General features: G+C 48.3%; 1 protein-coding gene across 1 annotated transcript in view; it reads left to right on the plus strand.

Moving 5' to 3' along the window:
- LOC144818753 (alpha-2-macroglobulin-like) overlaps nt 1–16,908 on the plus strand; it is a 1,363,397-nt gene that overhangs the window by 1,214,723 nt on the left and 131,766 nt on the right. The gene's annotated exons all lie outside the window — the stretch shown is intronic.

Consider the following 16,908-nt stretch of genomic DNA (forward strand, 5'->3'; position numbering starts at 1 on the left):
ACGTTAACTCATAAGTGGAGCAAATGAATGCATTTTCAAGAATTTTGGCATGATTTTGAGAAAATTGGACATATTTCAAATAATCATTTTCATAACGAAGAGCCTTGCCACCTGTTCTGTTTTTGAAGTAGTAAAAACCACACTCTTAATCCATTTTGGACCTTAATTTCACAGCAGAGACTGCATTTACGAGACAATGTCATAAAGGGTGAAGGGTTGTGAGCTTCCCTTAAATAAATGGCCTACAAAAAAGAACAAGCATTTGCAATGCAATAGGTCTCGCATTTACGCAAGTTTAAACTATTGGCATTGTAAATGACAATGGCTATTATTTTTGTTTTGTTTTTTAAAACATACATTTTAGGCATTCTCATTTACTTTGCCAATAGCTTAAACTCGCATAAATGCGAGACCTATTGCATTGCAAATGGTTGTTTAAGTTTAAAACTGAGCGTGGCGCCGCTTCAAGGACACCGCGCTCGTGTTCTTTTTTCTTTTTTAACTTTAACACTTAGCGTGGTGTGCTTGAAGCGGGTGCAGCGCTCAGTGTTAAAGTTAAAAAAAGGGAAAGAACCGAGTGCGGTGTCCTTGAAGTGGGACCGCGCTCAGTTTTAAAGTAAAAAAAATTAAAAATAAACAAACAGAGCACGGTGTCCCTAAAGTGGGCACTGCGCTAACAATGAAAGTTAAAAAAATAATTTAACACTGCGAGGTGTCCAAGAAGTGGACGCTGCGCTCAACATGAAAGTTAAATACAATTAAAATGTAAAATGATCGCGTTGTCCCTAAAGCGGGCGCCGCACCCATTACCCAAATTCATCTAATAGCAGCCACCATTGTCCCCATCAGTGCCAATAACAAAAATAGTGCTCACCCCCTAGATAAAGCAGGCCGTGTAACGAGCTAAGTAAAAGGTCCAGTCGTTATGGGCGGTAACAAATGGAGAAAAGGGGGTACCAAGACGAGACTAACAAGCCCATTTATGAATAATAAGACAGCTTTTTCAGAAGGACAATGACACAAAGCCAATGGCAAATATGGGTGGAGTGGGGCTGCTAGTACAAACCCTAATACAACATGCCTCGCAGAGCGAGCAGCGTATACGCGCTGCCTCTAGGCTCGACCTAAAAAAGCTGAGCTCCCAAACCAAATTTGAACCTGTAAATTGGTGAAAATCTTAATTTAATGACTCCAGAACATCTGTGCTTTGCCCCTACATGAGTATATAATCATGACTAATACAGCCACAATTCGGTGTGAATCTCCCATTAGAATTCCACACATTTTCACTGGCATTAGTGGTAAAGTTAGACTCAGTATAAATGGCTCACGGCTAGCATCAAGTTAGCAGAAAATGGACCGCAAATCAATTAGTCTCAACAATCTGATTGACACTAGTCTAACAATCAGCTGGAAACATTGGTCGCACAATAAGCTTGATAAATCCCTGCATTGTGCAGTGAAATTATCGCAAGTCCATCGCTGCCCTCTGCTTCTCTGCTTCCCCTTTGTCCGTCTCATTTCTATTCATGCTCCTATCTGTCTGTGGTTCAATTTAATTCAATAGTTTGTTTTGGGTATTAGGGCCAGATGTAGGAGCCATTTAACGGCCGATTTCGGCCGTTACCGACCGGTAAATGGGTTTTCGGTATGTAGGGGCACTTTTTTACAGAATCGGTAAATTTACCGATTCGGTAAATTTACCGATTCTGTAAAATACCGAATCGGTATTTATACCGATTCGGTAAATCTCAGATGTAGGTGGGACTCTTCAGAGTCCCAAAGGCCCTACAAATTCGGTATTTTAACACCCAATCCAATTGGGTGTTAAAATACCGAATTCAGGTGTGCATGCACATGTGTGCATGCACACCTATGCCATGTGACAGACAGACATGCCCTAGGGCATGTCTGTGTGCCACATGGCGCACATGTCAATATTTGGGGTGCCAGAGGGTGTCAAAGTGACACCCCCTGCACCCTTGCTAAAATCGGTATTTACCGATTCTGTAATTACAGAATCGGTATTTCCCATTGATTCCTATGGGCTTCACAGCCCATAGGAATCAATAGGAAATACCGATTCTGTAATTACAGAATCGGTAAATACCGAATATTACCGATTCGGTACTTCCACATCTGGAATTACCTACATCTCCCCCCCTCTATTTTACCACTTCTTAAATACCGAATCGGTAAAATTCGGTATTTAAGAAGTGGTAAAATAGATTTACCTACATCTAGCCCTTATATCCATAAACAACTTACACAATCATCATGTGTAAAAACATTTTATTTTAGCCCAAATCGTTTTTATTGAAAAGAACAAATAAATAATAAACACAGTGATAATATAATAATGATCACAAGAACGCTGATAAATAATAAAGAAACCATGAAAATTACAAAGAAGTAGAAAAACATCAGGTTACTCAAGTGAGTTACAGTAGGAGTTGCAGTGAAGCTAGAATGAAATACAGGTGGTCTATCAATCACTATCTTCACATGTGCTGTAAGATAAATACAATACAGGTGTATCACAGAGGACATAGCATTTTATAAACAATGTATTATAAGCCAACATTTTAAAGGGCGAGATCCTTGGGACCTGTGAAGGTGCGAAGGAAGTCGATGAGGTAATTTTCACGGTGGGTCATATGTGAAGGAAAAGGCATCAATGGAACTCCATAGTTTCCTATCTGTTTTACGCCAGGGAGAGGAGTGAAGAGGGATGTTGTCAGCCCCTCTGAGGAAGGACAACAAAGGATAAGATTATCTGCCAATGTTTGTCAATGGGCCTTTTACTGGTGGTCTAAAGGGGGAAATATTTTAGCTGAATGTGGGAGCCATTTACAGAGATCATTCCTACATCAAGTGTTAGCACATTGTTTCTCACTTTTAGATCAGATAAGTTTAGACGTATATAGTCACAGGATCTGAGATTAGATGAGTTATGTATGGCATTAGTAATATCATCTCTAATCACTAAGTATAGACTTAATTATTAATAAACTATGAACTTCCAAGTTTCAATGAGGTGGTTTAGGTACCCCAACCATGTAAAGTGAAAGCTCATGTTTCTTCAGAGATTTGGTACCTCATTTAAAAAGAAAATCCACATTACATTATCATATTTAACTGGTTGTATATCCATCTTACCTCAACCAATATTAGAGAAGTTACTGGAGGGGTGGTTTGCCCCATCCAGTCTCTACTTCTCCACTTGCCAATAAAGGAGAAGCCTGGCGTGTCAGAAATGATCTTCAACTTCCTTATGTATTAGAATTGGTGCCTTGGGGACCTTTTCAAATTCACCAATAAGACTGGGGTATTAGTTGGGCAGATAAGAAGAGACCCAGGAGCAGAGGTTAGACTGCCAGGGGGTCATGGAGATTGTTGGATTCTCAGATATTACGGCTCAGATTAGACAAAATGGCATCTAGCATGGAAGACAAGCACCCCATGAGGACGAGAGAGAGAACCCAAATACACTAGCGAGGGGTGCGAAGTCGGTTCCCTTCCACACTCTCCGAGGTGAATTAGAGGAGGTGAGAGATGGGGCCTTAAATGGCCAGAGCTCCTTGAAAGCATCTCCCTCGACACCTTCCTCCTATAAGTGAAAAGGGCAGACTGGGGTACGGTACATGTGCAGATGCTTGGACTTGATGCCTAATCGTAACAGTTGACTCCACTGAGGAGAAAAAAAGTATTAAAGAAGTGACACCTAAGTATATATATTTTTTCAAATGCAGGGGGCAGCAGTGGGAGGGAAAGTGGACAGGCCATCGAGTGCACCTTCTTGTATAGAGAGGGTGTGATCTAGGTAAGCGGCAATGAGTATCTTAGTCCACCAATCCTCACCATGGAGACTTGAAGATATTGAGAAGGCTAAACAAGACACATACAGAAGAGGAGCCAAAAACAATAACAGCACTTTGGCATAAAGAGCATTACCAGTGCCACCAAACAATACTTCCCGAAATTGAAGGTTCAACTTGACCAAGGGTCCTCCCTTTGTTACAGAATGGGCACACACTTTAAAAAAAAATGTGTGTTATTTTTACAAATTGAATGAACAAAATAAGCATTACGGTGTAGCAATACAGTGAAAAGCATGTGATAAGATCCTACACAACACTTGGGAAGTAAATCAATGGAAAGTTTCCAAAGAACAAGAGAGACACAACCATCCATTGAAGGGATATATACACCTGAAGAGCTCATGCCCACCTGAGAGAACTATTAAGAGCTGAACAAAACACAAAAGAAACACTTAGAATCCAAATTCCATTGTCTAAATGCCTACTTGGGGGGGCGTGGCCAAGATGGCGGAGTGAACGGACGCTTCTCTCCGAAAATCCTCCGACCCATCCAGGCCCGATCCTGCTTTCTAGCGCTCTCCCCCTGCCTTGCTACGGCAGACGAGGTGGGAGCGACCCCGACAGCCCCAGCGACCCGGCAGTGCACCTGGGCTCCCGCGGCTGCGACGGAGGGCGAGTGCGGGCAACAAGGCGGCCCGCCTTGGCAACCGGAGTGAGAGGCGACAATTCCGGACCTGGCCCCGGAGCAGACAACACCGAGTCCGGATGCGCCCCACGTTGTGGACCCGGGGCGCTGCCGCGGATCACCACCTGCACCTCGGAGGAGCTTGGCCCGGCGCCTCCCGGAGCCCCAGACCTTGGCGACTGTGGAGAGCGGAGGTGGCCGTCTGGCTGCTAAATCGAGCCCGCGGCTGCGGCCTACACAGGTACTGCCCCTCCCCGCTAGCTGCTGGGACTCCCCGTGAGGCGACCGCTGCTGTGCCCGGCCTTCCCTGCGGGCCCCGGACCTGACCTCCGGCGGCGGCGGAATCCGGAAAGCACTGCCTTTGCCGAGGAACGGCCGGGGGAGCGAGGGCCGCGGAGGCCCCTACACCGCCATCTTGCCTCGGCGCGTCCCGGCCAAGAGGCAGCTGGAGTACCGTCTTTGACCCGGCCCATCCCCCGAGCCCCGACCCAGACTTCCCGCAGTGGCGACATCGGGGGAGCGCTCACCCTGCCCGGGGGGGGCCCCCCAGGAAAGGGTGCTACGGGGCCTCCGCCGCCATTTTGCTTTCACGTGACCGGGCCTGAGGGCGGCTGGTGTGCCGTGGACAAGCTTGCAGGTGCCCGCGCCCTGCATTGACCAGGGGCCTTGCCGCGGAGGAGACCCACCCGGCTGCGAGAGACAGACTGGACACTATCGGCCATAGCACAGACCCCCCAACTGGCGGGCTCGCCTATGGAGCCCGCGGCCCGCCACCATCACCTCGTGCGGGCAGCTGCGTGCCGAGCGGTGCGGAGTGCTAAGGGGTCCACCCGTCTTCTGAGGGCGGAGGCCCTCACGCCTGCTGGACGACTCGGATACCGGAGCGACGCTGAGACAGTCACCCTCGGGATGGCCGCCCAGAGAGGGGGAAGAAAGGCGAGCGGACACTGTCGGAGATGCTGTCCAAATCCCAGGCGAAGACAGACTAAGGACATTCCTCGCCAGGTCAGTCGAAAGCCCAGCAGGACGCAGATGCGTGTGAACCACCCATAACTCGCTCCTTCCTCCTGGAATCCCTCTTCAATTCTCTCAGGGAAGACTTCCTCACCCTGAAGCAAGAGGTGGCGGGTGAAGTCCGGGAGGTGCGAAGAGAAGTCGACAGCCTCGGAGAGAGAGTGGCCGCCATGGAGGGCGCAGACACCGCCAGGGACGAAGAGATCGTGCAGCTGCAGCAAGAGGTGGTTCGTCTGAAGGACCACACCGAGGACCTTGAAAACAGGTCACGTCGGAACAACATTTGCGTCCGGGGTGTTCCATACAACGAAGAAGGCACCGACGTGGCGGGCTACCTCCGGGACCTGTTCCGAGACATCGTAAGCGAGGCCGCTGACTTCCCCATTAGGATCGACAGGGCCCACCGAGTGGGGCTAGCAAGACGATCCTCAGCTCCACTGCCGTACATCCTGGCCTTCCTTCCGGACTACCCCCTCAAGGAGCGTATACTCGGGGCGGCCAGAAAGAAGCAGCCTCTGCAGTTCCGAGGCCACCCAGTGGCCCTGTACCAGGACCTCTCCGCGATCACACTCCAAAAGCGTAAATCCTTCAAGATCGCTATGGACTTTCTCAGAGAACACGAGATGCCATATGCCTGGGGTCACCCCTTCCGTATCATCTTTAGGTGGAATGGCATCCTGCATCAACTCCGCTCCCTCCAAGACACTTGCGGGGTGCTGGGCATCACAGCATCCGAGGAGGAGACGTCCACCCCACGGCGGCGACGCTACACGAGAGATGACTGGCAGAGGGTCTCGAGCCGACGTTCATCGGGATCCACTGTGCGCCCGGACCCACAGGCTATCAGGACAGAGATGGCCAACGCGGTGCGGGAGGTGGTCCGCGACACTGCACAAACTGCTTGAGACTTCTTCAGGGGGAGAACACTTTCGCACTGATCTTCTTGCAGGTATTGGGCCCTGGGGAGGGGGGGGGCGGAGGAGAGGAGCCTGATGGCGGGACGTCCACACAGGTAACCTCCATTGACTTGTCCCCTGGGACCGGTCTTGGACAATAATGTGTTTTGGGGCTGTTGATGGGGTGCTCTTTTATAGTTTCTTGTTGGGGTTAGGGGGGGATCCGGGGGGAGACGGGCGTGTTGGGGTAGGGATAGGGGAGGGTCCAGGGGGGAGGAGGGGAGCAGCTGGGTGGGGTTGGTGGGGGAAGGGGGGAAAATGGGGGGTAGCACAGTACTGGGGGGGTCCTCCTTGTCCACGGGCTCTACACAGAGCCATTCATCCAGGTTCGCCCTTGAGGCCCGCGCGCATGACACAGCTTCCTTCCTTGTGGAGTTGCTATGACCCGCCCGTTGACTATCCTCACTCTTAACGTGTGAGGTCTCAACAACCCTATCAAGCGCAGAGCGATCCTCTCACTATTGGAGCGTTCCAAAGCAGACATCTGCCTCTTGCAGGAAACGCACTTGCTCTCTAAAGATCACCATCGACTCAAGACTCGCTCCTTCCCGTGGCAATTCTTCTCCTCTGCTAATAAAAAGGTGGCTGGGGTGGCGATACTAGTAGCTAAAACGTTCGAAGGCCGGGTCCTACACAAAGAGGCTGAAATCAAAGGTCGGCTGCTGGCGCACCGTTTCTCCATTGCTGGGCAGACACTTTTAATAGGCGCCATTTACTCACCCAATGATAGTCAGGAGGCATTCCTACACCGGGCGTTGGAGGCGGTCACAGCCAACACACATACTCACTTAGTACTGGGGGGGACCTCAACTTGGTGTTTCACAACATAGGGGATCGGTCCGGTCAACGCTCAGGACAGGTAGGGGCGCTCACTGACACGGGTAGGTCCCATCTTGCAGATCTAGGCTTGATTGACTTATGGCGGCAGATGCACTCACACACCACGGCGTACACGTATTACTCGGCGGCCCACAAAACATACGCGCGTCTCGACTACCTCCTGTTTTCCTCCCAAATGGCGTCTTGCGCACGAGACGTCGAGATCCAACCGGCCTCTCTGTCGGACCACTCTCCGGTAGTGGCCTCCTTCCTGATGCCATCCGCCCCTAGGCCCCAGCGTCACTGGCGACTGCGAGACGCTTACTGCGTAGCCCGGCTGTAGTCGAGCACATTAAGACTGCCATGAGTCACTTTCTCAATCACAATGCGAATAGCGACACCACTAAAGCCACTCAATGGGCAGCTCTCAAGGCCGTCCTCCGGGGTAAATTCATTTCCCTCGCCGCGGCAAACAATAAGGAACGCGCGCAGAAGTGGGCCGAGATCTCCCAACGCGTGGCAGAGCTGGAATGAATGCACCAACGCACGGGAGCCGAACGCGCTTGGCGCCAATTATGTACAGAAAGGAAGATGCTTGCAGCTCTGGACCAGGATGTTGCGGAATAAGCAGCCCTTCGGTTGCGACACGCATACTATACTGGAGGAGACCGTTGTGGAAGACTCCTGGCCAGCAGGCTAAGGGAGCAGCAACAGACGCGGCTCGTTCGGTCCATTCAGGTGGGGGATGCCGAACCGGTCACAGACGATGGCGCGGTTGCCGCCGCCTTCGGGGACTTCTATACCGACCTTTATGAGGCGGACCGCTTGGACCTACAATGCGGCCGTGACTACCTCCAGGGCGCGACCCTTCCTTCCTTGAATGAGGCACAGGCAGCATTCCTAGATCGCCCCATAGGGTTGGAGGAAGTGATCTCAGCGATATCGTGCCTCAAGCTGGGTAAATCGCCGGGGCCGGACGGCTACTCGGCGGCCTTTTACAAGATGTTTTGCCCCCAAGTGGCCCCTTTACTGCCTGATCTATTTAACACCTTCGATCAACCCGGTGCTGTGACCCCGGATCTACTGGAAGCTGCGATATCGGTCATACCTAAGCCGGGCCGCGATCCCACCCGGTGTGGCTCATATAGGCCGATATCCCTTTTGAATATCGATCTCAAATTGTACACAGGGATCATCGCGAGCAGGCTCGCCCCTTACATGCAGCAACTAGTGGATCCTGACCAGGCGGGGTTTATCCCACAGCGACAGACCAGCGATAACACCAGGCGGGTTCTACACTTGATAGAGGCCGGGTCTCGAACGAGACCGGGATGCATGCTCCTTACCATCGATGCCGAGAAGGCTTTCGATCGAGTGCACTGGCCGTATCTTGATCTGGCACTCCAGAAGTTTGGCATGGGGGAGACTCTCCGCAACCGGATTTTTAACTGTTATCGCCAGCCGGCGGCGACGGTCAGAGTCAATGGCCATACATCTCCGTGCTTTCCGATCGGCCACGGTACTAGACAGGGGTGCCCATTGTCCCGGTATCCCGTTCGGTGGCGACACGCATAAGGTCAGCTTGTATGCGGACGACATTCTGCTTTCCCTGATGTCGCCGATGCAGTCCCTCCGAGCCCTCTTTGTGGAGCTCCACACCTTTGCCTTAGCCTCGGGCTTCAAGGTCAATGTGGGGAAGTCAGAGGCCCTGAACGTCTCCTTACCACCTGCAGTGCTGACGGAGGTCACAGCTGAATACGACCTGCGGTGGCCCACCTCCCCCGTTTCCTATCTTGGGGTGCTGCTGGCACCGACGGTACGTGCCACAGCGGACGCCAACTACGCGAGGCTTAGTGCACGCCTGCACCAGGTACTCAGACGGTGGAAACACCTCACCCTCTCCTGGCTAGGTCGCATCGCCGCCGTCAAGATGACCCTGCTGCCTCAGATTCTCTACGTTTTTCAGACTCTTCCCCTCCGCCCCCCCAGTAGGATGGCTCCACAAGACGCAATCCGACCTGGCACGGTATGTATGGAATGGCCGGCGGCCGCGATTTAAGCATGTGATCGCCACGCTCCCCCCGGCTCATGGGGGCGTGGGGATGCCGGACCTCACCCTCTACTTTCAAGCTGCCCAGCTGTGTACACTGGTGGAATGGCATCAACTGGAATCTAGTAAACACTGGCTCTTCCAGGATCAGGCAGAGTGTCCCATTTTTACCGCGTCGCTATAGGCCCCCTAACCTCTACGCGTCCCAAATCACGAGCACGGTCCTGACCACATGGGATACGGTGGCGGTACGGCGAGGCCTCACGTCGTTCCCCTCCCCGATGACGCCGATCTTCGGCAATCCAGACTTTACTCCCGGTCTTGACCCTCAAGCGTTTACGGCCTGGAGGTTGACCACATGTTCGACCCCAGCCGTATCCTCTCCTTTCCGAAGGTGAGGGAGGATTATGGCATTCCAGAATCCGACCGCCTACCATACCTTCAGGTCCGTCATTGGGTGCTTCATCCATCCATTCAACCCAGTGCGCAGCGACTCCTCACGCCCTACGAAAAATGGCTGCTGACACGTACCTCTGATAAGAAGCTACTCTCAGACCTAAATCAACACTTGCTACTCACTAACACTCACTCCTACAATGCCGGGAGGGTCAGATTGGAGAGAGACTTAGGGAGGACACTCACTCACAAGGAATGGGAAGGCATATACCACAGGGCTCGCCACTCAGCCTACCACATGGGCCTAACGGAGACGCTGACTAAAGTAGCCACATACTGGTATCACACTCCTGAACGCATACACCGCTGGGACCCCCGAGTCACTGATCGCTGCTGGAGGGGGTGTGGGGAGCTCGGCACTCTAGAACATCTGCTGTGAAGCTGCACACATCTGCAACCCTACTCGTCTGCTATACTTGACTTCATCGACACACACTTAGACACCCAGATCCCTAGGTTCCCTGCCTATGTGTTGCTTGGCCTCCCTAATGCCTTGATGTACCCCCTGAAAATCTTTAAGAGGGAGGCTCATAGCGATCGCGCTAGGTGCGGCAGTACAGAACATTGTGGCGCACTGGAGGGACACTCAGCCTCCGTTGCAACTTGGGTGGTTACACAGGCTCTGGATGGTTCTGGGGATGGAGAAGCTGTCACTGACAAAGGCCGGGAGGGGGATGAATTTGCAGAACTTTGGAGACCGTTTCTGACCCTGCTCACCGGGGAATTCAGGGAGCTGAGCTGCCCCCGGTACTTGCGTCTGCTCCACCTGGCGGACACTCCACTCGCAGACCCTACTGTACAACCCCGTGGGTCGAGAACTCGGCGACACGCAGCCTCCCAGGAGGTGATCTGAGACGGCAACAGTTGCCTTACGTACACACCCGTTGGACAAGGAGGGGGGTGGGATGGGCGGGGGGGGGGGGGTTTTAGGGGGGGACTAGTTGGGATTGTTATGGCTCCACTCTATGGCTTACCACATTTGACGACGGCTCCCGAACCTTAAATACGCGGCCAGCCCAGTTGGGTTGTAGGCGACTTGCTGTGTAATACACTGATTGAACTGGGTGCAGCTTGGGCCTCCTCGTGTGCTGGCATTATCGGGGGAGGCCTGCACCACTTGCAACACGAGCCGATGTTTCTGTTGTGCTATTTCTTGCAATAAAAAGATTTAATCCTAAATGCCTACTTGGGATGTATGCAGCAGCTAATAGAAAGGCTATTTCAACACATTAACCGATGATGGCTACAGTTGTAGTCATTCACAAGCTCTGTATTCCCCAGAATAAGGGTTTAGCATATATACCAATATCCCTCCTGAACTCGGACCCTAAAATACTGGCTAAATTACTGCTCATCCAGTTGGGGGTGGGAATAATCACACTTGTGCACCTTGACCAATGAGGCTTTATGTACTGTAGTAATAACAGAGTGAAAATAAGTAATTTGTTACTCTGCATGGCATATACTGAGAAGGGCCCAATTTAGAGTTAGGTGGACAAGGTGGTCTTTCGTAAACGCAATGGAGTACGCTGCCTTCTAAACTCATACACCAAAACATGACGTTCTGGATCCAAAGTAACTTTTTCCAAAAATAAAATGTTAAGTTAGATTACTCCTTTGGGATGAAGGACCTCCATGAATATTGATACAGACGTCAATCAAAATATGATGAATGCATTGCCCTCTCAGACCTTCAATTATGCCATTAGCCCGTTCAGCTAACATTGGTTAATGAATTGGCCTCCACCTCTCTGGAAGAACTCTTACTCTCAGGAATGATAGTTATGTGTGGTACTCTCCTGTACTGTTATGTTCCTTTGTTAGCTCTCACATACAATTCCATGTTCACTATTGGAATTCAGAATGTACTGGATGCTTGGTTACAAGGTTCTCCAGAGAGCAGTTGCTGCTGGATTGCTGGTGGCTAGGACGCTACTTTCCTTACACTGAAAATAAAGAAGAATATATGGTTTCACCTCCTGCCTTCATGATGCTTCATTACACTGCACTGGTGAACGATGACTGGGATTCAATGACTTAAATGAAGACACCGTAAGAAGCTGAGGACATCGAGTAGCGAACTTTGACAAATTTTTCTTCTATCCCTGTTCCTCGTCCCGTTGGAAATCATCAACCGTCCTAACACACCTAATCTGTTCAAGCTCATTACGAAGAACTAAGGTACTGTACTGTGCGTTTTATTCGTTAAAAGACTTTCATTACAGAAGACTTTCTTCTTTCAACCTTCCAGCAGCTTAAAACTTTGCAGCGCTTCTTACACTTAAAACTTTTACAGCGCATGTTACTCGTTCATTTGAACATATTTAGATTGATTTGTTTATTGACTCCAATAACATCTAGACGCTCGCTCACCTCTGCGTCTTTCAAATCTCTCACGTGCGACATTTGCTGTACCGGCACTGAGTTTCATTTCAGAACCCAACGTCACACGCGATCAGCGTCTCAAGCACGTCAGCAGTGCTGGTCTCCGTGGAAACGTTTTGACGCCTGGTTAGCGTTTCAAGAATGTCTGCACACATGATCAGCGTTTCACGTGCGTCAGCAGAGCTGGTCTCCGTGGCAACGTTCCGACTCCTCTCCTGCTTTCATCAACGTTGTATCTACGCGATGCTACGTCACTGAGTGTCGTCTCATAGCAACACTCCGACATTCATTTCTTCACAAAGGATTCTTTCTACGCCGCTGTTTTCTTTCATTATTCCTCGTTCAATGCCATAGCTTGTCATTTTACGCAGGATTTTGGATTATTGATTTGTTTGTCATGCCTCGCTGACAAACACGGCATTTTCAGTCTAATTTACGCTGGATTTTGGACTTTTGATTTGTTTGTCATGCCTCGCTGATATTTACAGCATTCCTGGATTACACTTTTATTTTTCTAAAAGTTGCTTGCAGTCTTGGATATGCTGACAAGCACAGCAACAATTTCATTTCTGCCAAACACAGCTAACACAACTCTTGTTTGTCATGCACCACTGATGAACTCATCTTTGCTTTAAGTTTTGTTTAGTAATATCCATGAATTCCTTCTTACCTGTAATCTCTTTACTATTACAACAGTTGTCATTCCATGTTGTACATGAGAATGAATTCAACTTGAAACTACAGACAGAATTCAAAGATGTTTTTAATGAAAAGTTAGGTTGTCTTTCTGACTATGTTCATAAAATCATTTAGAAACCCAGTTCGGTCCCAATTTCATGCAAAGTACGGAATGTCCCTCTGGCAATGAAGGAATTTATGCGTGTAGAACTCCAGAAGTTAAAATGTGATGGGATTATTAATGAAAGTGAAGCTAGCCAATGGTTAGCTCCGGTTGTTCTTGCACGTAAGTCCTCAGGTGAAGTGTGATTATGTGTGGACTTGCGCGGTCTTAATCGTGCAGTCAATGTGGACAAATACCGCTTCCCAACATCTCTGAAATGTTTGCTCAGTTGAAGAATTCTTGTATTTTCTCTACCCTTGATTTACGTTGTGCCAATCATCAAGTAATGATAGATGCGGAATATATGGATCTGACTGCCTTTATTACTCCTTTCGGAACCTTTAAATTCTCTTGTCTTCCGTTTGGTCTAGTCTCCGTGGCCTCTTTTTTTCAGAGAGTCATGGAGGATGTACTGAGAGAAATAGAGGGAGTCAAGATCTATCAGGACAATGTGTTAATTCATGGCTCCTCGCAAGCTGAGCATGATTCGAGATTGAGGAGTGTTCTAGAACAATTTCGCAGCAGAGGTTTGACTCTGCCGGAAACAAGTGCAAATTGAATCTTAAGGAGGTAGACTATCTTGGGCATCATTTATCGTGTGATGGTGTTAGACCTAAGGAACATCTACTGAGAACAATTGATGAATTACCTGTTCCTCAGTCTCGCGAAGAACTTGTAACGTTCTTAGGTATGGCAGAGTACTATAACAAGCTTGTCCCTCATTTTGCAAATTGAACTCATACTCTCAGGTCTCTTCTTAAAAAAGGGATAAAATTCCTTTGGTCGCATCTGTGCCAGTTGGAGTTTGAACAGGTCAAAGAAGCTCTTAAATCAGCTCCGTCCTTACAGAGCTTTGACATCTCTTTGGACTCTGTTCTGATTACTGATGCAAGCTCTAAGGGTCTGGGAGCTGTTCTTAAACAGTTCAAAGACGGTAAAGAAGAAATCATTATGTTTCTCTCAAGAGCTCTTGTAGGACCAGAATTGCAATATTCTGTAATTGAAAAGGAAGCTCTTTGTATTTATTGGGCTATCAGGAAACGTAAAAAATTTCTGTGGGGCTCTTCCTTTGTAGTACATTCTGATCATAACCCTCTCAAAGACTTATTTGGCAAGAAAGATCTCAATGCGATTTCTTCCAGGATTTGCAAGTGGATTATTGCACTACAAGATTTTGATTTTCACGTCAAATATATCCCAGGGGTTGATAATGAAGTTGCTAATTGCCTGTCATGTTTGTTACATACAGGTTCAGAAATACTTGACTCTGATGACTCTTGGGAAATAGACAACTTTAAAGTCTGTGAGATCGTTGAAGGGGTTGTCTCAGAAATGGAATGGCGTGAATCCTTGAAACAAGACAAAGTTTTAAATGAAGTATGCAAGTTCGTGTCTGGTGGGTGGACAGGTATTAGGTTCCTTTCTGATGAGGCAAAGAAGTTTTGGAAAGTGAGGCATGAACTTTCTTTACAGAGTGATCTGTTGTGGAGAGGTTCACGCCTAGTTCCGCCATGTGTACTTCGAGAGAAGATTGTTCACCTTGCCCATAATGGTCATCAAGGTATAACGAAAACAAAGGAGAGAGTTTGTATGCTCTTCTGGTGGCCAGGTGTTGACATTTTGGTCGAACGGTTGGTAAGGGATCGCTCGGAATGCAGAATGTCTGACAAAGTGTGCAAGACAAGAACTCAGCCGATGATCATTTATGATTCTCCTACTAGGTGTTGGCAAAATGTTGCCCTTGATCTTTTGGGTCCTTTCTTTTCTAAATCTGGTCAGTTTTTTGACTTAGTTCTTACTGACATGTACTCTAGGTGGCCAGAGATCAAGGTTACCCAAAGTACTGAAACCAGAGATGTGGTAAAAATTTCTAGACAATGTATTTTACAGGGAAGGTCTTCCTGAGACTCTTTTAACTGACAATGGTGTACAACTGGTTTCAAAGGAGATGGAAGACCTTCTATCCAAAAGAGGAATTGTTCATAAAAATGCTCTCTTTACCACCCAGAATGCAACGGAATGGTTGAGAGATTTAACCGAGTACTTAAAGAATCTATTCAATCTGCTAAGGAACAAGGTTGTGATTGGAAGAATGCCATTTTAGAGAGAGTTATGGTTTATCGTTTGACCCCTCATTCTACAACAGAGAAAGTTCCCTTTGAATTATTCAGAGATCGTACACCTAATACTCAATTGTTTCAATCCTGGAGGAGAGGACATGGAACTGAGATTAGTATTGCTGAGGATCACGAGTGGAAAGCTCGTCAGAATGTTAAGTCTGAGAAAATGAAAGCAGATTTTGATGCAAGACAAGCTGTGTTGCCCATACGATTGTCAATGTTGGTGATTGTGTAAGAGTTCGGTCTCCACAAAAACATGGAAGCAATAGGTTCTCCGCTCCTCACAAAGTAGTTAAGTTGTTGAAAAATGCTGTAAAATTAGATGATGGGCCCATTTGGAACCTCAATAGAATTGCTCCTTTATGATTTCTTTCTCTTACTAATTCTTGTACTCAACAGTCTCCATCTAGACAAATCATACCTCCCCTGCGTAGGAGTACTCTTTCTTGTTCTGTTCCTACAAAATTGCATCATTATGTCTGCAACTGAGTTACAGGTTTTTGGTATTTGTTTTTACCACACACCTTGGGGACGCTACTTTCCTTACTCTGAAAATAAAGAAGAATATATGGTTTCACCTCCTGCCTTCATGATGCTTCATTACATTATGCACTTGGACGCCAAGCCTATATTGCTAGGCTCTTTGGGAGAAGGAGTATGAGAAGACTTTTTGAAGGCACATATTAGTGGTGAGGGTCTGAATGGCTATGTCTAAATATCTGGGATGTGAAGGATTCCTGACTAAAACACCCTTGTGGGACTGTGACTTACTTCGGGAGGTGGGCAGCCTCAAAGAATTAAAAAATGAGCACTAATAGGAATAGGTACTCTAGGGGATGTTTGGGATCAAAGGTACACTATAGCCATCAATTTGCACTGTAGACAGCCTTAATTGTCCACTACCTGTAATATAGTTTTGCAGACGGCTTCTTTCTTAAACACTGCTATGGGCCAGGTGATTTCTCCACAGCACTGCACATAGTATGTTGTGGAGAGATCATTTTGTCCAGGCAGCTATGGCTAGGATACCATAAAGTTTTCCTTCAGAGGCCCCCACCTCGAGCTGCTAGGGAAAAGTGTCTTCTGCAGTCTGAGTTTTTTTTAATTGAATGACAATCAGTGTGCACGGTATGCTGACTGCATCACACCTGAAAGTCAAAGTAGAATGAGCCATTTGTTCCTTCTCCTTTTACTCTGTGTAGTGCTTAGGGGCACAGCTCAGTCCCTTGAGCATCAATTCCAAAAGGAGACTACTCTCTTTCCAATGGTACTTCTCCTGAGTGGATTCCTGCTCGGGAATCCCTGAAGGGGGAATATCCCTGAGCCGGCATCCAAACTACTAGAGCGCCAGGGATAATTTCATCGGAACGTTTCTCCTCTCCCCCCAACTTTTGCCGCCGGCTGGGAGTATAGTGGTTTTCAGTCCCATACATATGAGAAAATGGGAGAGGCTTTTTACCCATGCTTTCACGTTTGCAGGAGATTCTGGGCTAAAATAGGGAAGCCTAGTTTTCAGAAATGTCTGGGTGGGATAGGTGTCCCTGGAAGCCTGCCAGCACCAGGCCCAAATATGACATCTACCCATATCTTATAGGAAGACTTTTTCCAAAGCTACTTTTGAGGCCATTCCAAGATCCTGTCCTGGTCAATTGGCTAACCCATGTGTGTGGTACTTTATTTTCAGGAAAAGTATGAGAATGCTGTATGATAGGCCTTTACCATTCCATTCTGATACCAAAACTTCTGTCACAGAGATGAGAG

The sequence above is a fragment of the Lissotriton helveticus genome, chromosome 2_1 (genome assembly GCF_964261635.1).
Source record: "Lissotriton helveticus chromosome 2_1, aLisHel1.1, whole genome shotgun sequence".
In the NCBI taxonomy this organism is placed as follows: domain Eukaryota; kingdom Metazoa; phylum Chordata; class Amphibia; order Caudata; family Salamandridae; genus Lissotriton; species Lissotriton helveticus.